At 45.6% G+C, this 22,752-nt stretch overlaps 1 protein-coding gene across 5 annotated transcripts in view; it reads right to left on the reverse strand.

Moving 5' to 3' along the window:
* The window catches only part of ARNT2 (aryl hydrocarbon receptor nuclear translocator 2), a 148,469-nt gene that overhangs the window by 118,698 nt on the left and 7,019 nt on the right, over window positions 1-22,752 (reverse strand). Inside the window, exon 1 of one of the 5 annotated variants that reach the window (XM_083586518.1) lies at window positions 1,922-2,063. The exons of the other annotated variants lie outside the window; for them this stretch is intronic. The gene's annotated coding sequence lies outside the window, so the exon portion shown is untranslated. Of the gene's footprint in view, window positions 1-1,921; window positions 2,064-22,752 lie in introns of those variants that run through there. 5 annotated transcript variants of the gene reach the window in all.

The following is a 22,752-nucleotide window of genomic DNA, read 5'->3' on the forward strand; positions in this document are numbered from 1 at the left end:
ACACCACTTTTCCTAGATCCTGGGAGGAGACAGGTGGAAATAATTCGGTATGAAAAGGGTATCTTCTCATGCCTTTGTTATGTTCTAATACTACATCTATAAGAACTGAAAGAAGTGTTAGAAACTCAGATACAGTGGTGCCTCGCAAGACGAAATTAATCCGTTCCGCGAGTCTCTTCGTCTTGCGGTTTTTTCGTCTTGCGAAGCACGGCTATTAGCAGCTTAGAGGCTTAGTGGCTATTAGCGGCTTAGCGGCTATTAACGGCTTAGCGGCTTTAAGAAAAAGGAAACAAACTCGCAAGAACTCGCAAGACGTTTCGTCTTGCGAAGCAAGCCCACAGGGAAATTCGTCTTGCAGAACGACTCAAAAAACGGAAAACTCTTTCGTCTTGTGCGTTTTTCGTCTTGCGAGGTACCACTGTAACTAAGCTTAGGCGCCAAATGGCTCCTTAAACCAGGGTTACAGTCGCCAAAACAGAATGCCTTGCTGCCATTTGGGGGCCATATTTTTCAATGCAACTTTTTGGTTCCTGAAATTCATTCCAATTGTGCAGATAAAATATCTACAGGATGTGTTGCTAGCAAGATCCAAGGATCTCCAGGCATTAACCTCCAGATGGTGGAGACGTCAGGCCCCATCCTGGTGTCCCAGCATCTTCACTTGGTTGCAAGTGGCCGATAACCAGGTGCAAAATGCGCCTGGCGAATTTCGAACCCTGGGATGAAAGATCCCAGTGCTGGATGCCAAGAGCTCAGGCACAAAGTTAAACTTTGCAATTAAGTCCATAATAGTTACTAGGCTACAAACAGCCTTAAGTATCCCATTTGCCTTGATACCTCTACTTCTTTCATTTGCGGCACATCGGCGGCCTTAAGAGCAAAAACTCTCTTACCATTTATTTTTTCGCCTGGTCACCTGGAAATGAATTTCTATTCACCTCAGGTAATCATGTGTTACAGTACAGAGGCATCAGTGAAATAAAAAAGCTGGATCTTTGATGTGCCCCAGGAAGAATCTTAGGACTTTGTGGATGGCTGCTTACAAGCCTAAATTAACCAGGTTATCAACCCGATCCTATACGTCTTTACATGGAAGTTCAATGGAATTCCCAGACATGCATGTGATTGCAGCATATAAACCTGGGGTGTGTTTTTTTTTTAAAAAAATACAAGTTTTAACATATCTGGCTGCGTGCCCTGAATTACCTATTCCTTCCAAACAAGTCTCGATTTTACATGAATGCCAAGGAGATAATATTTCTTAGCTTGAATCAGCAGCACATGAAATTATCCTTTAAAAAAAAGAGTCAGACTAATAATACTGGGTTCTGAGCCTTGCAAATTAAAGGCCTTTTGCCACCAGCAATAGCCAGCAGTTTTATGAAAGAGTTTAATACACAAAGATTTAAAGAGGGTGGGAGAGAGGGAGAGAGTGTCTCCCAAGCCACTTGGCAGCAAAGAACTCACTGAAATAAAAGCCTCAAGATAATATCCACTGTAAAAGATTGTTCCAAAAAAGGCTGTAGCTCGGCAATAGAGAATCTGCCTTGCATATCGAAGATCCGAGGTTCAATCTTTGCCTGAAAGCCAGGAGAGCCACTGGCAGTCAGTGCAGACAGTCCAGAGCAAGAGGCATCCATGGTCTGACTCAGCAGAAGGCTATGTTGCAATTACATCCCACCTTTTATCGCATAGCACTTTCCAGCACAATATAAAAATGAATCTAGCAAGCGCAATGGAACGATGAACGGACACAGAATATTTTTGCATATAGCTTTAAAGAAAACTCCAAACCGACAAACAGGTTATATAGCAAATTACCTCTCTCTCACCACAAATAAAACACACAAATTAATAAGCAAATCCAGACTCAGCAATGCTATGCAATAGATCAGATCCCTCCCACCCTAATGTCTCCCACCTTCGTAGGCAAGAAGTCCTGCAAAACTGCTGTTTTCTTCTTGGAGCCGAACCCTCCTTCAAAAGGAATTCGTAAGAAATGTCAGAAAACCTCTGGGAAGAAATACGACGGCATTGGTATTCTGCTCAGAAAGTGTCATCCCAGATCTGTTTACCTTAACTGTGGACCATGATTCAGCTGGTGACAAGTGTCTTGCATACTGATCAATTTATTTGCAAGGCAAAATTAATGCCATTTTCTGCATTAACCACTTGCATTCTGGTGGTGGAGGAAAAAGGGGGGGGAGCTCTCAATGTGCATCAAGCCAGTTTTCAAAAAATGCAGGGACTCACAAATCGAGTTGCCAGTGTAAAAGCACTGAGCCCTCTGGCAAGCGGGACACCCAGTGTCCTACAGTTCTCTCCCCAATGGTACCAACTTAAAAAATAAATAAATGGGGGGGCAGGTAAGCCCCAACCCACACAATCTATCACAAGACGCAGTGCACACACACCATATGAATTGCAATGCTTATCAACTTTTGGGGGCCCTGGTCCCCTCAAATGTTTTATGGGGCGGCCAAGGGACCTTGGCCTTTAAGAGTTGGCTCCTCTGTCCTTACCGCAGAGGTCTCAAATCCAGAACTCTTTTCCAAATAGCATGAGAGAGCTTCCCTTGCTTCTTACTTTCCCCATACCTTGCACAAATCAGAAATCAGAAATGACCTTGCCTAACCCACAAGTTCTTGCTGGATGCCAGAGGACTCAAAGCTGGAAAGGGAATTGGCGGTGACCACAGATAATGGCGGTCTAGTAAGCCAAGCCAGCAATTGTGGGCCTCTGCCAAAACTCCAGAAAGAACAGTGGTTTCCCTGATAAGAAAATAAACTCTCCCCCCGCCCCACCCCATACCTGTGCGCCTGGCATTCTGAGGAAGTTGGTGTTCTCTTCTATTGAGATTGCCAACTGTTAGGTGTCCTGGACACATCTGTGGTTTCAAGTGAGCATTGTAGTCACCACCCCTGCTTATCATTTCTCTCTCCCCTCCTCTAGATCAGTCCCTGTACTGCCCAGGAGAAAGAAAAAGAGAGATGGACTTCACTTTCCCAAGGGATCTGGGTAAAAGTTGTATCCAGCAGATTTGATCTGAACCTTGAAAATGCACATCGTTGCTAAGCATTGGCCATATTGGCCGGGGCTGATAGGAGGTGGATTTCAGCCATATGTCCAAGTCTCCCTATTTTCCAGGGACAGTCCTGGTATTACCAAAGCCGTCCCAGTTTCTGATTTGATCCTGGAATGTCCCACATTTCCTTAGGAAGGCCTTATTTTCGTCAGAGAAATGTTGGAGGGTATGGTGGGACAGCCCCTATTTTCATCCGGAAAATGTTGGACTATATGGAGCTGTGGAACCCCCAAGCCAAGGAGATAAGAAACTATACAATCTTTAGAAGACATCTGAAGGCAGCTCTGTAGAGGGACTTTTTTTAAATGTTTAATGTTTTATTATGTTTTTATATATGCTGGAAGCCACCCAGAGCGGCTGGGGCAACCCAGTCAGATGGACGTGGTAATAATAAAATAATAATATAGAACGTCCCTATTTTCATCAGAAAAATGTTGGGAGGGTATGATGTGGGGGTGGTAACCAACTGAGCTGTACTCCAGAGTAGACCTACTGAAGTTAATGGATCTAACCAAGTCATGTTCCTCAATTTCAATGGATCTGCTCTGAGTAACATGTAGTTGATCACCATCCACAAACCACAATGACCGTACCATGTGTTATGGTTCGTCGTACATTTAGCAGCATTTCTGTTCTCTGCTCTGCAGCTTTCCATGACTTAATGAAGTATTTATTGTTTCATTCATATACCAAAGACACTCAAGGTGGTGTTGTGTGTGTGTCCTCCTCCTCTCCATGTTATCTTCACAACAACGAGTGAGGTAAGTTAAGTTTCAAGGCTGAGTGGGGAGTTGAACCCTTAGCCTCTGAGGTCCTTGTCCAACACTAACGGCTACACCACACTGGCTCTCATATGCCAATTTAGCCTCTTGTTTGGGACACAACCTTCATTGCATTTGGGGAGAACACATTGTTGTTACACTATACATTTTAAAAAACAAAGAACGATACTCTTAAAAAGAGAACAACATTGGGACGCACATGAATATTTTATGGAAAGCTCTAGCTGTCTTGCTGGATCAGCAAGCCAAGTGCATCTTGCTTGACACTAGAATAAATGAATCCGCCTTTTATCTGCATCTAAGGCCCTATTCATCAACATAAACAAGCTGAATCAGACTTCTGAAGTGGAATCTTTGACTGTGTGTATGTGTGTGTGTGTGAATGATGATGTAGTATTCCTTACATAGCTTCATTTTGTGATGTGCATATCAAGGCATTTTAGCTCACAAATGCGCACACAAAGGGGTTCTCCTGCCCTACAGGAAGATGAGCATGGGCCTGTTGTTTTGCCTGCACATCACTTCTTTCCATTTAAATTAACAGGGAGACTCAAAAGGCTCTGCACACAGGAACCAGCAAAGCAATGGTGCTCTTTCCTGTGCAAAGAGGTTTCCCCTTTTTGTGCCTCAATACACGGGCACCTCAGAATTTCTCTAGAATTTCAGTTGGCACAGAGTTTTTGAGCAAGCTCATCGTTGAGAGTGTGTGGTGGATTTTATTTCCCTTTTTCCCTCCTTTGCCTTGTGATTTAGTTTTCCCCTCTTCCGAAATACTCAAAACCATATAGAAATTCAATTGATTATGTCATACTTAACCCATCCATAATTATCACATTGTTTTGCATTGATTCCATTGCCACAGAAATGGCCACCAATCTTTTCTTTGAAAATCTGTGCTGATCCCTCCCACCCATTACTGCTTATATCTTATTTTATTCATAAACAGAATCCTTCCCCCCACCCTGTATATTAAACATTTGTTCAACACTCTAAAGTTTCCAGTGTAGGCTTACCACACATCTCTTAACCATGGCCTTTGACCAGGGATATTTGTTTTCAGGGCCCACCCTATTCCTGGGACTGCAATTTGTTTCAATTATGTTTAATGTTGAATTTTAATTGTCATAACCATTCCTTGGATCTGATGCTAAAGGGCAGGTAATAAATTGAAATTATTATGACAACAACAATAGTTATGCCTTCACAAAATTACGAGGAAGTGTGAGACTGCAGTGCCCACAATGGCCGCCATGAAAAAACAGGATGTCCCAGTTTTCCCAGGACAGTTGAGGGTTATGACATTTCAACTGCAAGGCCCCCAAGGCAGCTTACAACTCCTAACTAAAATCAATTATCTACATAGGATAACCAAGATGGAGCACAGGAAAAGACAGAGCTGAGTTTACAACAAGCATAAATTTCATTTTAAGTTGCCTCAGCAAAAACAAAGCAAAACCCCCTAAAAGCAAAAGAAGCCATGCTAGTCCTTAGGAGCCAAAAATCAACCGACGGGCAATAAATGCCTTTAGTACTTAATCCAATTGTCATGCAAGTGAGCAAGCTTTCAAGTTCTCCAGAATCCTTCCTCAGGCTCGATGTTAAACAAAGTTTAGCTTGATGCTGAACCCACAGAGTTTGCATTTAGTCAGTCTTAAGTTGGAGGAGGAGAATGCGGGCCTTAAAGCCTAGCAGGCAGACATGGCGAAGGGGTTTCAGAAAAGGCGGTGCCACCACCAAACAGGTCTTTCTGTGGTAGCCACCCAACATATTTCCAAAGGTGGGCTGACTGTTATGCGGATTTTCCAGGACATTTAAGCAATTTCCACCTGGACACTGCTTATGAGGGCTGAATACTGCCTGTATGGCAGCCTTGCTTTACATCTAGCCTGAAGACATACTCTGCTGATACTGAAAGCCTGCATGCAAATAGGCAGTTATTTAGCTAATTCTGATCAAGGTATATGATACTACAGTTGCTGCCAGGGTTCCCTACCTCTCCCCGCCACCCCACCCTTGAATAGATCAACTTTTTTTTTCCTACTGAGAAAAAAGTAAAGGCATAGCCTCATTTCCCCCCACCGCCTGCTTAATCTAAAATTGAATCCTTCCTTTGTGGATAACACATGCAACAAACCTAATCTGGGAAGGGGGAGAAAATTGGCATGATGTTTCCGAGAGCACAGAGAGGGTGTTTATGCTCTTTGCAGGAGAAACCTTGCATTGCACGCCAGGACCCTGGAGGAGTACAGCCTCCCAAATCAAGTGTATATGAGGCATGAGAAGATCTCCTATTTTCAAGCATCATTTTGCAGCCTGCACAGCAGGAACCCGCCTGGCTGGGGACAAGCGATGGAGGGGAAAGGGAAGAAAAGGGCTCAACAGAAACCCAGAGGGATCCCCCTCTGCATAGAGCTCTGTTACATAGGAACTTGGCCCACAGAGGATGAGGTAGATCGGGAGTGGAGCACCTTTGCTCCTGCAGATGTTGCTGAACTACAACTCTCATCAGCCCTAGCAAGCATGGCCAATGGCCAAGGGTGATGGGAGTTGTAGCTCAACAACATCTGCAGGAGCAAAGGTGCTCCACACCTGGAAGGCACCATAACCTATGGTTACCAGATTTTTTTCCAGTGAATCCGGGGACACTTTTTTTTCCTTTTCTTTTTTTTTAAGCTGAGTAGCAACAGGGAGTCAGTAGGGGATGGCATAGCTGTCAACTTACAGATTTTAAAATAAGGGACCAGCAGCCTCAAAAATAAGGGATCAGCAGCCAAAATAAGGGATTTTCCCAGCGCAGGTATGTTTAACTTCTGAGCCCCTCCAAGTCGAAGGCAGAAAGCCCAGCCAGCAGCCAAACGAAGCCTCAAGTGGTGGTTCCCACAGCACAGCAACCCGGCAAAGGGGATGCAGCAAGGAAAACCACTGTCACCTCTCCGCTGGGAAGCGCTGAGCAAAGGCGAGTCCCCAGGCAACGCGGCCGATTCGATCAGCACAAGGCATGCAAGCTCCACCCCCCAGTCATTCTTGGACTCCTTATTGGGTGAGCAACGCAGCCAAGCAACACAGTTGGAGCCTCCCTCCTCCCTGGCTGGCAGGGAGGGAGGGAGAGGAGCTGCTTCCTTTGAAACCCAGGAAATTTAAGGGACATCATCAATAAGGGACAGCAGCGGGACACGGCGCTGGGATAAGGGAGTTTCCCGCCAAATAAGGGACGGTTGACAGCTATGGGGGATGGTGAGGCAAAAGACTCCGGGCCCAAGCACACACGCATATTGTATGAAGGTGCAAAGCCCTTCTTTCGCACCCTGTGAAACATAAATGCACAGTTTTTTTAAAAACTGGGCAACGGCTCGCCACCGGCCCATGACTCCCAAGCCTTCAGCAATCCCCTTCCCCCTTTGTTTTGACAGATCAGGGAAGGCTTGGGAGTCGCGGGCGGGAGGGCGGGCGTTGCCCAGGAGGGGCCAGCCTGGTAGTGCAGTTGGCTCTCGCTGGCTGCAGGAGCTGCTCGCTGCCTGCTGCCATGGCGCAGGAAAAATGGTGGCCGCCACGGCAGCGAGCAGCTCCTGAAGCCAGCCAGAGCCAACTGCGCTAATAGGCTGGCTCCAGACTGCTGAGGCTGATGCTGTCACATTTCCTGGGGACAGATTTGCAAATCTGGGGACATTCTGGGGATGGAATTTATCCGGGGACAGATCTGCAAATCCAGGGACGTCTGGTAACCCCACCCTAACCTTTATACAGTGGTACCTCTGGTTGCGAACGGGATCCATTCTGGAGGCCCATTTGCAACCCGCGTCTGCGCATGCACAGGTCACGATTCGCCGCTTCTGCGCATGCATGTGACATCATTTTGCGCATCTGCACATGCACAAGCAACGAAACCCAGAAGTAACCCTTTCCGGTACTTCCGGGTCGCCGTGGGACGCAACCTGAAAACCTGCAACCTGAAGCAAACGTAACATGAGGCACGACTGTACTTAGGTAAGAAAATTTTTTAAAGAGCCCTGCTGGGCCATGCCAGTGGCCCGTCTAGTCCAGCATCCTGTTCTCACAGTGGCCAATCAAATGTCTATGGGAATTCTGCAAGTGGAATTCTGAGTGGAAACAGCACTCTCCTCACCTGCAATTCACAGCAATTGTCATACTTTCTCCAAGAGTGGAGGTGGAACATAAGCATTGCTGCTAGTAGTCATCGAGAGCCTTAAACTCCTTCTTAAAAACAATTCCAACACAGATGCATACTCAGATACAGTGGTACCTCGGGTTACATATGCTTCAGGTTACATACTCTTCAGGTTACAGACTCCGCTAACCCAGAAATATTACCTCGGGTTAAGAACTTTGCTTCAGGGTGAGAACAGAAATTGGGCTCCGGCGGCGCGGCGGCAGCAGGAGGCCCCATTAGCTAAAGTGGTGCTTCAGGTTAAGAACAGTTTCAGGTTAAGAACTGACCTCCGGATCAAATTAAGTACTTAACTCGAGGTACCACTGTAATTATTTTAAGTTAATTTAATTTATTAGTTTTATACACCACCCTTCATCATAAGACCTCAGGGTGATTGGCAGAATACAGGATAAAAACAAGTAAATAATTAAAAACAAAACAGCAAAACAGTAACTTTTGGCTTGGCTGGTTAGTATATTTGGGTGTTTCTGGTGCTGTTAAATCGGCATTTTCTGCATTATTTAAGTTCTTTGCAGCAGCTTCAATACTTCGATGGCATTTCTCGTTCCATTAAGGGAGCCCATATTTGCATTCAAATTTACTTTTCACGCCCACTGGTCGGGGGCGTCTGGGTGGAAATCGAGAACAGCACTTTTCAGAAGGTAGCAACACTCTTATTACACCTTCAGAATCTTCACTCCACTCTTTGCTCAAAGGGAACAACCTTCAGAATATGACTTCAGGGAAGGCTCTCTAGACGTCCGGTAAATACACATCACGGCCATCTAATGAAAGACATTTATTGTTTTGTGGTGTTGCAGGAGAATCCCCAGAGCCACTTGAGTCTTTCATTATTCAGCAAGGAATTTGTCATAAAGGTTAATAATAGGACTGCCAGGCAATTAAATAAGTCTTGTCAAATCAATAATAAAAGAGTTTAAATTGGTCAATTAAATCTGCATAAGCTAGTATATGAGGGGAGAATTGTTCTGAAGCGGGGGAGAGACACACAAAGACTTTCCAAATTCTTAGTGCGCATGTGTCTGTTGAGGAAGATGCCACAGTAGAAGTGGTGCTACCCCTGGGATGAATGCCTCTTCTGAGAGTCGCATTAAACCAGAGTGGATTTGATTTAAATCAAATCGATTTCAATCAGTAAGACTTGATTTAAATCAGTAAGACTTGATTTAAATCATTTTTTACAGACAGACTCATTCTTGCTGGTATAATCTTAATATTTACAACCAGATGAAGGTTTCATTTTTGGAATAATAAATTTTCAGAGCAGTTTTTACAGTTGTATCGAAAATTACTGATTTGGTTACGCTATTAGAAACACATAGACAGAAAATCATGAAATTATTGTGAGGTTTAGTAAGTTAACTGTTTATATTTGGACAACTTTTCTGCTGTACTTTATTGGAAGGAGAAAAATAATCATTTCCTTAATAACAATTTACAAGATTCATTTAACTAAAACAGTAACATTATAGCATATGTATCCATGTTTGTTAACTGATGTAGTTAAACATTTTTTTAAAAAAACAACAACAAACCTTAGACTGAGGTTTAGCACACATGAAAAACTTAAAACAAATCCTTATTTCCTGATGAATAGCCTTTGGACTATAATGTAACTTAAATAGAAAACTATCTTTAGAAAGATTTTTCCTCCAAAAGCATTTTATTTTAAAAATCCGATTTAAATTTTAAAAATCCGGGCTTTTTAATTTTTTTAAAAAATCATTTATTTTTATCCACCCTGCATTAAACATTATGTTGCTCGTGTAGTTTGTCTCTGTATAGAAGTTGTATTTAAAATAAGTATCTGAGGGGGAGCGGGAACAAGCTGGATCAGGACTTGAATGCGGGGAAAGAGAGAGGCCCTTACTATACTCTCACAATCAAAATCATCCTACACCATAGGCACCAACCCTATGGGCCACCCCCAAAGTATGTGGCTGCAGTGGCGTAGCGTGGGGGGTGCAGGGTGGGCCGGCCGCACCGGGCGCAACATCTGGGGGGCGCTCGCACTCGCAGCTCTCTGCCCCTACCTGGCTCACTCACTCTCTCTCACTGCAGTGCTGGCTGTGCGAATCCGATCCGAGCCGCCGGGTCGCCGCCCTCTGTGGAGGGGGTGGGTGCCAGGCGTGCGGTGCGGAGAGAGAGCGAGGGACTATCTGGGGGAGGGACAGTGCAGCGGCCGCCCAGCGCAGCACTGAGCGTGGGAGAGAACCACACCAGACCAGACCAGGCAGCAGCCAGAAGAAGCTGGCAGCAGCGGCAGGTTAGGGGTTAGGGGGCGCAAATTACTTGCCTTGCCCCGGGTGCTGACAACCCACGCTACGCCACTGTGTGGCTGAGCCCACCCAATCATGAGGGGCTGGGACTCCCTGAGCCCCCCCACGGCGTCGGCAGGCCTCGCAGCCTCCTCCCGATGTGTGTGACATCACACGTGTGTGTTGCGCACGTGACGTCACACGCACATGAGCCGCCCCCAATGTCAAGCAGAACTCAGCGCAGCTGTCCCACATATTAAGAGGAAAGGTCCCATTAACAGCAATGGGAAAGGAGGCAAGCAGAGGGGAAAGATTTCAATCAGGACCACAGTGATGTCCAAAGTTTAAAGTTTCCCTCCTCTTTGGTCCCAGTCCAGTTTCCCAAACCTTTTGGAAAAAATAACTGCACAAGGGCAAACTACCAGTTGTACCAGTGCTGGTTGTACTCAGTGTAGACCCATTGAAATTAATGATCTCAAGGTAGCTGTGTTTATTAACCTCAATGGATCTACTATAAGTAGGGTTAGCGTTGGATAGTCCTCTGTGAGAAACATCACGTACAGCTTTGCCATCAGCTGGTGTCTTCCAACAGCCTATCCTGTTCTCACATATTCAGCCCTCAGTTTTGAGGACCCAAATATTTTCAAACATAAAGCCAAAATAACTCTCCTTCCAGAAGAACAATAGCAAGCCTAGGGCTAATGACTTTTCTATAGAATATGGCTGCCTGCCTGAATGTCTTAATCCTGTGCTGCCAGCCACGGCAGAGCTCAGTGGAAAGAGTAACCAGCCCACCAGCAAAGTCTCAGGGGGGTACTTTCCTGGAGGCAGAGTCCATATACAAGGTCCAGTCCAGTGCTAAGGTCAGGAGTATCTCAGTTCACGTAGTCAGATGATCCAGGGATCAAGAAACCTGAGGGTCCAAGGTCACACGAATCAAGGAGCAGCAAGGTCTTGGTCAGGAACGACAAATGTTGTTTCCAGCAACTCACTGAGGCTGGAAACCCTGCTTCAGATGGAATCACTTCACCTTCTGCTCCTTCAGGCTGCTGTTCAACAGGTGAAGCCGACTCCTGGCCCATTAAACTGAATATTTTGCAATACAGTGGTACCTCAGTTTTCGAACGTCTCAGAAGTCGAACGTTTCGGTTTCCGAATGACAGAAACCCGGAAGTAACTGCTTTGGTTTTCAAACGCTTTTTGGAAGTCAAACGTGCCACACGGCTTCCGTATGGAGTTTTCCGGAAGTAAATGCTTCGGTTTTCGAATGCTTCAGAAGTCAAACAGTCTTCCAGAATGGATTATATTTGAAAACCGAGGTACCACTGTACTGATTCCAATTGCTGAAACAGGGCACTTTTGTCAAGACTGGCCATTCATTCCAGTAAAAATAATTGTATTACTAGGATAGGTATTTTGTCTAATTGTGATACAACGCATTTGAACACTGCATCGCAGGAGGCTATCTTAAAACAAAACAGACCACTGGGCCATGTAAGCCTGTATTGCGACGTTATGACTGGCAGGAGCAATCTACCATATTTTTCGCCCTATAGGACGCACTGGCCCATAGGACGCACCTAGTTTTTTTGGGGGGGGAATAAAGGGGAAAAAATTATTCCCCCCCCAGCCGCGGGGCTGGGGCGGGGGAAACCCAAGCTTTTAAAAACGCACCTACCGTAGTTTTTAGAGGAGAAAGGGCTATCTGCCCGAAGTGCGGGGCGCTCTGCTTCAGCGCGCCCCGCGCTCTGGGCAGCAGGCTGCTATCCGCAGCCTAGGGAGCCCTGCGGGAACTCCCACGGGCTCCCCAGGCTTGCTGATAGCTTCCTGAAGCCTGGAGAACGAGAAAGCCTGCATTCGCCCCATAGGACGCACACAGATTTCCCCTTCATTTTTGGATGGGAAAAAGTGCGTCCTATAGGGCGAAAAATACGGTAGGTTTCTCATGCTGAAGTTTCCCACTGTACCTGCTACCTAAGCATGTTCACTGGAAAATGCTCTGAGCTATGGCTCCCAAAATTTATTTCCCACTCCAATTTTCTGGAAATGATTCTGGCTGCATTCAAAAAGAGGCTTTCCCTTTCCAAAAGGCATAAAGAGAGCACTTTTATAGAGGCCTTAAAAGCATCCGAGTGTAAATAAGGTGCTACAGGCAAGCTAAATACTCATCTATAAATCAACAGAACAGGCCCTTCCCTCCCCCATTTCTGTTTGCAGAATGGACAAAAAAAAAAGCAAACCAGCCTTTTCACATGCAAAACAAGAGCAAAGGACAAACCAAAAAAACCACACACAAAAACACCACAGGCTGTCAGATTTGGCAATTTCATTCTTCTAACTACCACTCCACACAAAAAAAATCCTAGATAATGACATGCCGAAAGAACTCAACGTTTTCAAGTGAGCTTTGGCGAAAAGATGCGAAGAGAGTTGTGTGCAAAGAACGAATGAACGCTAGTCCCAGTGAAAGAAAGAAGATTCGACAGGGAAATGGGAGGAATTTGGCAGAATTGTATTGCACCGTAACTTGTTTTGGGATACCTCATGGGAAGATATTCATAAATAAATACAATTTGTATACCTTGGGTTGTATGCATATAAGTCCTACCCGAAGTATTTTATTTTATTTATTGCATTTCTATCCCACCTTTTTCTTCCAGGGAGCTCAAGGTGGATACAAGGTTCTCCCTCTCCTCATTTAATCTCCATAACAGCCCTGTGAGGTAAGTCAGGCTGAGAGTGAAGCCCAAGGGTACCCAGTGAGTATCATGGCTGAGTGGGAATTTGAACCCTAGTCTCCTAGGTTCCAGACTGACACTCTAACTCAATGTACACTCATTGAAATAAATGAGCCTAAACTGGCCACGTCCATTCACTTTAATGGGCATATTCTGAGTAGAACTAGCACTGAATACCACCCATTATAAAAACAAAACATTATTTGACACAAGCTTGAAACACATTTGGATGCTATTATTTTAGTTCTGTCTTGAATCCCACCTCAGCCTACCACATACCAGTCGACATTTTGAGGCAAGGAGGCCTAAGATTGGTTTTTCTTCTTTTTGCAAGAGTAGCCTTCGTGGCTACTGAGTATTTGTGAGGTAACAAACTTTGCCCCAAGGGTCAAACCCTATCTGCTGACTTCGGTGTTTACTGTTACATGAGTGATGTATCCATGAAACAGAGAGCTAAAAGCATTTTCACAAGTTATTCATAGTCAGCAGCGCTTTTAAGGTCAACCAACTTTTCTCCAGGAATCGAGTAGCGCTCTCACATTAGCATCGCCAATAATGGTTCTGGAATCCTAAATGAGGATCCAACAGAAAACAGAATTAATCCTGGCTCGTGTCCGTTGGCTCTTATTGTGCCAAGGACCATAGAAAAAGTGCCTTTTTCAATAAACCTCACAAAATGTGAGGGGGCCATTAGTCTGTTGCAGGCAGGTGCTCCTTCTACTCCTTCTACTCTGTGCTCTGGAACCGTTTTCCAGTGACTAAATGACAACAGTGATTGGTCACAAGAAAAAACATGTGGAAAGGACTATAATGCCATGGCTGAGCATGTTGGGTTTTTTGTGTTGTTGCTGTTTTTGCATGCAGAAGGACCCAAGTTCAATACCTGAGTTAAAAGTCAACCAGGAAAAACTTTTCCTTGCCTGCGACCCTAGAGAGCCACTGCCAGTCAAGAGTATACAATACTAGGCTAGATGAAAAGAGCGTCCGGCCTAATACCAGGCTGGACTATCTAACTGCAGAAATTTACTGCAACATACCACGTTGCTGACCTGGGAAAGGGACTCAACCCTATAGCCCTATGCAGACGACGCACACCAAATGCGTAGCAAGAGAGAGAGGAAGGAAGAGTAGAATCATGGCAGTGAGCCCTAACCCTGACCGACTCCTGCACAGCTGGATGTCTACAGCAGGAAAAGCTAACCTGTAAGATTTTTTAAAAAAAACCTGTATGGTTAAGTCCATTCAAAGGCGACTATGGAGTTGAAGCTCATCTTGCTTCAGGCCGAGGGAGCTGTCGTTTGTCCACAGACAGCTTTCTGGGTCGTGGCCAGCATGACTAAACCGCTTCCAGCACAACGGAACACCGTGACGGAAACCAGAGCACACAGAAAATGCCATTTACCTTCCTGCCATAGCAATACCTATTTATCTACTTGCACCTGCGTGCTTTCGAACTGCTAGGTTGGCAGGAGCTGGTACAGAGCAATGGGAGCTCACTCTGCCATGGGGATTCGAACCGCTGACCTTCTGATCAGCAAGCCCAAGAGGCTCAGTTGTTTAGACCGCAACGCCACCCCTGTCCCCCGGATGTTGATGGATGACAACTCCCATCATCCTCAGCTAGCATGGCCAACTAGGTGGTTATTTCATTTATTTTATTGCATTTGTAGATTGCCTTTCTGATTTTAAAGTACTAAAACAAATGCATGATATAAAATGTAAAAATGGCCCTGGGACACACACTGTCTGTCTGTCTGTCTGTCTGTCTGTCTGTCTGTCTGTCTGTCTGTCTGCATCTTTGCTGCCTTTGCCCACCTCCATTGCTCTTTTTTTCCTTCCAATAGGGCAGATTGTGACAGTTAGCACTGGGGCTGAGGTGTGGAAGAACCTGACTGGACCAGGCCTCCATGTTGTCACTGCCTGCCTCCCTTGCTCTTGTCTTCCTTCTCACTGAGCATGTGATGGCCAGTGGCCCTGTGGTGGAAGGAGAAAGCCAAGCATGAGCAGGCCTCAATGTTGCCTTTGTCTAACCTACTGGTACCTTCCTTCCTTCCTTCCTTCCATCCATCCATCCATCCATCCAGATATTGACCATTGGCCCTGTGGTGCTGGAGCAGTCCCTGGTGCTGTCCCTTGTCCGTCTCTCTTGCTCTTTTCTTCTAGAAACATCTGGAGGGCCGGAGGTTAGCCATGCCTGGTCTACCTGGAAGCTACACATGTACACTTGCATTTGGAGACCCACCTGTTGCTTCCTTAGACAAATGGGAGCCAGGAGCCCCTGCTGATCTACTGCAAATCACCCAGAGATCTACAAGTAGATCCCAACCTGCCACCTGTCCTTCCCACCCTCGCTCTAAACAAACCAAAAAGGCAAACAGGTTATCTTTGCGGGGTTCTTTGCTTTACCGATTGTCGTGAGGAAAAGATTTCAGGACCTCGTCTTTCCAACAGTGAGAAACCGCCTCTTCAAATCAAGCCTAAATGAAAGCAAACGCCCCGAGGCTCCAGCTCTGCAGGCACTAAGATGGGATGGAATAAGCTCCATTGAACCCAGCAAGATATTTTTTGAGCCAATATACCTACGACTGGGCTGGGAGGAAGCAGAGCAGTTAAACCAGAAGCAGCAGCAGCAGCAACGAATAATAAAAATAAAAAGTCAAGCTAGAATATTTAATTAAAAACAATGGTACAAAGAAAGTTGTTAAATAGTGTGCCACTCTGAGCACCAAGGGAGGGACACCATAAATGTTTCAAAGTGTCTGCCAGGAAACCATGTAATTAAACATTTCCTCCTCTCTGCCGGTTTTAGTGGAATAAGTGACGTAAGTGCTTGGGGCACTGAATGTCAGGTGGATAGTCTGCAGAACCCTGCAGCATGTTCTTAAGCAAAATTATAGTTTCCCCCCCTAAACATGGATCACATCTGCACTATACATTTAACATACTATGATACCTCTGTAACACTCATGACTTCCCTCAAAAGAAACCTGGGAAATGTAGTTTTTTAAGGGTGCTGAGAGTTCTTAGGAGATCCCTGTTCCCCGAGTTCCCGGGAAAGAGGGATTGATTCTTAAAGCACTCAGGGAACTGCAGCTCTGTAAGAGGAATAAGGTAAAGGTAAAGGGACCCCTGACCATTAGGTCCAGTCTTGACCGACTCTGGGGTTGCGGCGCTCATCTCGCTTTATTGGCCGAGGGAGCCGGCGTACAGCTTCCGGGTCATGTGGCCAGCATGACTAAGCCGCTTCTGGCGAACCAGAGCAGCGCACGGAAACGCCGCTTACCTTCCTGCCGGAGTGGTACCTATTTATCTACTTGCACTTTGACATGCTTTTGAACTGCTAGGTTGGCAGGAGCAGGGACCGAGCAATGGGAGCTCATCCCGTTGCGGGGATTCGAACCGCTGACCTTCTGATCGGCAAGTCCTAGGCTCTGTGGTTTAACCCACAGCGCCACCCACGTCCCTGTAAGAGGAATAGGGGTCTCCTAACAACTATCAGCACCCTTAGTGAACTACAATTCCCAGTATTCTTTAGGGTCATGACGGCTGAAGAGATATCACAGTGCTTCAAATACATAGTGCGGTTGTGGCCCCTGGTACATGTGCACAAGAAGAAAAGACTGTTCTGCAGTTGGGGGCGGACAAATCTGCCTTTTTTCGGTTTCTCTCAGTTGTTATTTTTTTCCAATCCTGTGTTCAATTCACTCCACTTCTGCATCAGTCTGCATTTTTTTAATTTGAAAATGCACAAAATTCATATAAATTTTCTGCACTTCTCTTATTATACATGCCTTTTGTATGCCTTTTGGTTTAATATACACATTTTTGCAAGCAATTTATCCATAAATGCATATCTGTGCACTTTCTAATATACGCATTTCTGTATGCATTTTTTTTTTTTTTTTTTACTGCAGAACTGAATGAACTTATTCTGCATGGGGCTGCCCCGGAATGGCACATAGACATTTAGTATTGGCAACTGCAAGCTTGGTTTAAGGAGCCGTTTGGCACTTAGCTTATACAGTGGTACCTCGGGTTACATACGCTTCAGGTTACATACGCTTCAGGTTACAGACTCTGCTAACCCAGAAATAGTACCTCAGGTTAAGAACTTTGCTTCAGGATGAGAGGAGAAATTGTGCTCCGGCAGCGCGGCGGCAGCGGGAGGCCCCATTAGCTAAAGTGGTGCTTCAGGTTAAGAACAGTTTCGTACTTAACCCGAGGTACCATTGTATATCTAAGTTTCTAACAGCATGCAAACAAATATAAAGCTTTCAAACCACACACACACACACAGAGGGAGCCTGTGTGGTTTAACGGATAAGAGTGTTTGAGAGCAGGATTCGAATCTGACAGAGGACCTATTGCTCTCTGGTACCACCAGTGGTAAGTGTGATGGGAGCTGTGGTCAGGGAACACGTGAAGGGCCAGGGAGGAAGAAGCCCCTCTTGACTTCGGCTTCTTCCAATCCCAGGAGACCATTGTGGTTTAAACTCAACATACGCTAATAGAATTCAGTATTTCTCACCAGTATACAGTGTTGTGTAGTGGTTAGAGTGTTTGGCCTGGGTTCGAAAACCCCACTTAGCCATGACACTCACTGGGTACCCTTGGGCCTGTCCCTCACTCTCAGCCTAACCTACCTCACAGGGTTGTTGTGATGATAAAGTGGGGGAGGGAAGAACCATGTACTCCTGAGAGCAGTGGTCCCCTAACTTTTTCAGCCCACTGCCCCATTGGTTCCATAAACTCATCCCCAGTGCCCCCAACCTACTCTATAAAAAGCATTCAGAACAGCAGTTTTCATAACCCACTAAGGAATATAACGACACAGAAAAATTCAAAACAGCAACAATTAATTGCACATTTATTCGAAGCCCAGTTAAAACTGTTTGGTTTAATTGATTCAACAAAATTGATGAACCCGACCCACTGATGCCAGCTTTTCAAAACCTGATAGTAATTTACCCCGGCACAGCTCCTCTGCTGCCTCCTTACCTCTTAGTGCTCTCCTAGGTAATCCCACTGCCTGCCCCCCCCCCGGCAGTAACACCCACTTTGGAAACTACAGTTGTACCTTGGTTTTCGAACAGCTTAGTTCTTGAACGTTTTGGCTCTCGAACGCCACAAACCCGGAAGTGAGTGTTCCGGTTTGCGAATTATTTTTGGAAGCCGAACGTCCGATGGGTCTTCCAGTTGGCTTCCTGCAGCCAATCAGAAGCTGCGCTTCGATTTCCGAACTTTTTGGAAATTGAACAGACTTCCAGAACGGAACTTCCGAGGTACAACTGCACAGTGGTACCTGTGGATACGAACGGGATCAGTTGCGGAGCCCCGTTCGCACCCTGAAGCGAACGCAATCCGTGTCTGCGTGTGTCGCTGCTTCCGCACATGCACATGACGTCATTTTGACGGTCTGCGCATGCGCGAATGGCAAAATCCGGAAGTAACGCATTCCGTTATTTCCAGGTCGCTGCGGAGTGCAACCCGTAAGCGCTCAACCTGAAGCATATTTAACCCGAGGGTTAAACCACAGAGCCTAGGACTTGCCGATCAGAAGGTTGGCGGTTCGAATCCCCGTGACGGGGTGAGCTCCCATTGCTCGGTCCCTGCTCCTGCCAACCTAGCAGTTCAAAAGCACGTCAAAGTGCAAGTAGATAAATAGGTAAACGGGAAGGTAAACGGCGTTTCCATGCGCTGCTCTGGTTCTCCAGAAGCGGCTTAGTCATGCTGGCCACATGATCCGGAAGCTGTACACTGGCTCCCTTGGCCAATAAAGCGAGATGCGTGCCGCAACCCCAGAGTTGGTCACGACTGGACCTAATGGTCAGCGGTCCCTTTACCTATAACTGTACTGCCTTAGAGGAAAAGGTGAGATAGAAATGTAACAAAATAAGCAAATAAATACATCTGATTAGTGAAGATCTAGGCTGGGAGGCCATTCCTGATCTTGGGCCAACAGTTAATAAAAACTTTGCAAATATGTCATCTATTTCAAAAGGAGGGGGGTGAAAGAAATTGGTGTTCAGGAACAACTTTCTCCTTCCCCTTGGGAGAAAGCTGGCTGGCCGTCTCTCCCCGCTGATCAGAACTGGGACTTCCTTAAGTGCTGTTTAAGCACTCCAGAGGGCCTGTAGTACAAGGCAAGCATTCATTTATATTTAAACAATGGTAACAGAGAAGAGAGAAGACTGCTGAGCTTGGCGCTGCAATCCCTGCAAGAAATTCTGGCAGGTAGCTACAGTAGCTGTAAAAGGATTTGGATAAGGAGCGGTGGAGGGGGGAGGTAGGAATTGAGCGGAAAAGCAGGGATAAAGTTGGAGAAAGGAAACAGCAAGGAGATTGTAGCAAAGGAGAACTGCAGAAAAAAGGAAATGGGAACAGAGAAAAAGAGAGGCGAGAAAAAGTAAGGTAGCATTGCAGAACTGGGCAAAAGTTGAAAGAATGGAGAAAAGTCTCTATGTTTCCCAAGGATTAATAAGGCCCACAATAGCCTTGTATTTGAACTCAGAGGCCTTCCATTTTCCTGGGGGTTGGGGTGGGTGATTTGCTATTGCGCCAACTAATCCGCTTTTTAAAAATAAAAATGGTTTTCATCATTTTGTAAAAAGGCAAATGTATACATCCTAACACATGAGGAAAACACATGCCACCCTCAACACATTAAGAGTATCGACGCCTCATTTTAAAGCACAGTAAACCCTGCTGTGCAAACCTACAGCTCAGTTGGCAGCGCATGAGACTCTTAATCTCGGGGTTGTGGGTTCGAATCCTGAATTGGGTGAAAAGGGGGTTGGACTAGATTACCCTTGTGCTCCCTTCCAACTCTACAATTCTATGATTCTGTGATAAGATCAACGTATGCTGCCTTAGGTTCATTGAAATATGGGCTATAAATGTAAGATACGTAAGTATATACTGTATATTATGGCAAAAATCTGCCACCTTAAAACAACTAACTGTCTAAATTAGTGGCATAATTTTGATGTGCAGTACAATGCGGGTGGTGCTGTGGGTTAAACCACAGAGCCTAGGACTTGCTGATCAGAAGGTAGGCGGTTCGAATCCCCGTGACGGGGTGAGCTCCCGTTGCTTGGTCCCTGCTCCTGCCAACCTAGCAGTTCGAAAGCACGTCAAAGTACAAGTAGATAAATAGGTACCGCTCCAGCAGGAAGGTAAACGGCATTTCCGTGTGCTGCTCTGGTTCACCAGAAGCGGCTTAGTCATGCTGGCCACATGACCCGGAAGCTGTACACTGGCTCCCTCGGCCAATAAAGTGAGATGAGCACCACAACCCCAGAGTTGGTCATGACTGGACCTAATGGTCAGGGGTCCCTTTACCTTTACCTTACAATTCTGCTACGGGTTTACTCAGACGTACGGTCCAATGGGCCTTACCCCACAAGGCCATTTTTTGCAGGCTATTCAAACCTGGTTAAGGAATCACCATAATGTCTGCACCGCTCCTCAAAACTGAGCCTAATTTAGGCCTCTGTAATAAAAATTATATGCCCAGATTTAAGAATTGCTCTCAGCGGCTATAAAGCTCTAAAAATGGGCATGCATCAAGAAGGTTCTGGAGCCTGTGTCTCCTTTTAAAAAAAAGGAAAAAGCTGTAAACCCCCCCCCCCACTTCACTCTCCTACCCTGTAAATCAAAAATGTCAGTAGAAATTGCTGCCCTTTATCACAAGTTATGGTTTTGCTGACAGTTTTAAAATTAAAAGCTATATCACTGGATGACTTGGAGTAACGCATGGCTGGACTCAAAACACACACACACACACACACACACACACACACACACACAGGGGCAGTTATGAAGTTCCTAGGCAGAAAATATTTCTGTTCACAGCCTCTTCACTTGCTCATGCTAAGTTGGCAAGATCTCAGCAAAAATATTATTTCGCAAACTGGCAAGTCTTTTTGCTCGCAACTGAGCCGCATCGCAGCTCATATTTCACGTGATAGAGCACCCTGCTTGAGCTCCAAGGACGAAGTTCAGTGGATTTCGGGATGTTGTTGGATGGTTTGTGCTAAAAGCCAAGTCACAACGCTACAACAGCAATACAATAAATCCGTATTTGAGCTTCTTGTGGACAATCCCATGCAGAGGTGGGAACTCTGTGATTCCTAGATGAGACATGGAAGGTCTCATCCAACTGCTCCTAAGATTTTTTTAACTAAGAAGATTCGCATACTGCCTTTCAATATGAAACTGCAACAATGGCCTCTGAAAACACAGGAGAATATTTTCCGAAAACATTTTAAAAATTGAATAGGAACATAGGAAGCTGCCTTATTCCAAGTCAGTCAATTGGGTCCATCTAGCACACTACTAGGGAAGCGGGTGGCGTTGTGGGTTAAACCACAGAGCCTAGGACTTGCCGATCAGAAGGTCGCGGTTCGAATCCCCGCGACGGGGTGAGCTCCCGTTGCTCAGTCCCTGCTCCTGCCAACCTAGCAGTTCGAAAGCACCTCAAAGTGCAAGTAGATAAATAGGTACTGCTCTGGCGGGAAGGTAAACGGCGTTTCCGTGCGCTGCTCTGGTTCGCCAGAAGCAGCTTAGTCATGCTGGCCACATGACCCGGAAGCTGTACGCCGGCTCCCTCGGCCAATAAAGCGAGATGAGCGCCGCAACCCCAGAGTTGGCCACAACTGGACCTAATGGTCAGGGGTCCCTTTACCTTTAGCTCACTACTGTCCACACTGGCCGGCAGCAGTACTTTGGGGTTTCCAGCAGTAGACATTCCCAGTTCCGTCTGGAGGTGCCAGGAATTGAATCTGGTACCTTCTGCAAACAATGCAAGTGCTCTACCACTGAGCTACGGTGTGCAAAACACAAAACCAGAAACTGCAGAGAAGGGGGTGGGGAAATGTGCTAACAAATTATACAAAAGCCTTATTAAGTGAAGAATGGTTTAACCTGCTTCTGGAAGAACCATGTTGTCTTCTAAAGGTGAGCATACCAAGGTTCTAAGGCCGGTCCTAGACTTCATGAAAGTTGACCTAGGCTCCATGTACAGTGGTACCTTGGGTTTCAGATGCTTCAGGTTACAGACTCCATTAACCCAGAAATAGTACCTCAGGTTAAGAACTTTGCTTCAGGATGAGAACAGAAATCGTGTTCCCCTGCGGCAGCAGGAGGCCCCATTAGCTAAAGTGGTACCTCAGGTTAAGAACAGTTTCAGGTTAAGAACAGACCTCCAGAAGGAATTAAGTTCTTAACCCGAGGTACCACTGTAATTATTTTAAGTTAATTTAATTTATTAGTTTTATACACCACCCTTCCTCATAAGATCTCAGTGTGGTTGACAGAATACAGGATAAAAACAAGTAAATAATTAGAAACAAAACAGCTAAACAGTAGCTTTTGGCTTGGTTGCTTAGTATATTTGGGTGCTCCTGGTGCTGCTCAATCAGCATTTTCTGCATTATTCTGTTTTAAACTATTAACTCAAGACACCTTAAACCTTGGGAAATCAGCTAATAAATGCCTTTCATAATACTTCCTTGGTTATATTCAGCACAAAAGGCATCAATTTAAAATATCCTACCAATGGGTGTGGACAGTAATAGAAGCATGGCTGAAGACTGATATATAAACATATATTGAAATCAAACATGTAAGACATGGCAAGTTCTGATGAGTTGGGTCTTAAATTTGGGGAAGGCGGTGTCATTCAGGATGGTGCCATTAG

The sequence above is a fragment of the Podarcis filfolensis genome (genome assembly GCF_964270895.1).
Source record: "Podarcis filfolensis genome assembly, chromosome: 14".
In the NCBI taxonomy this organism is placed as follows: Eukaryota; Metazoa; Chordata; class Lepidosauria; order Squamata; family Lacertidae; genus Podarcis; species Podarcis filfolensis.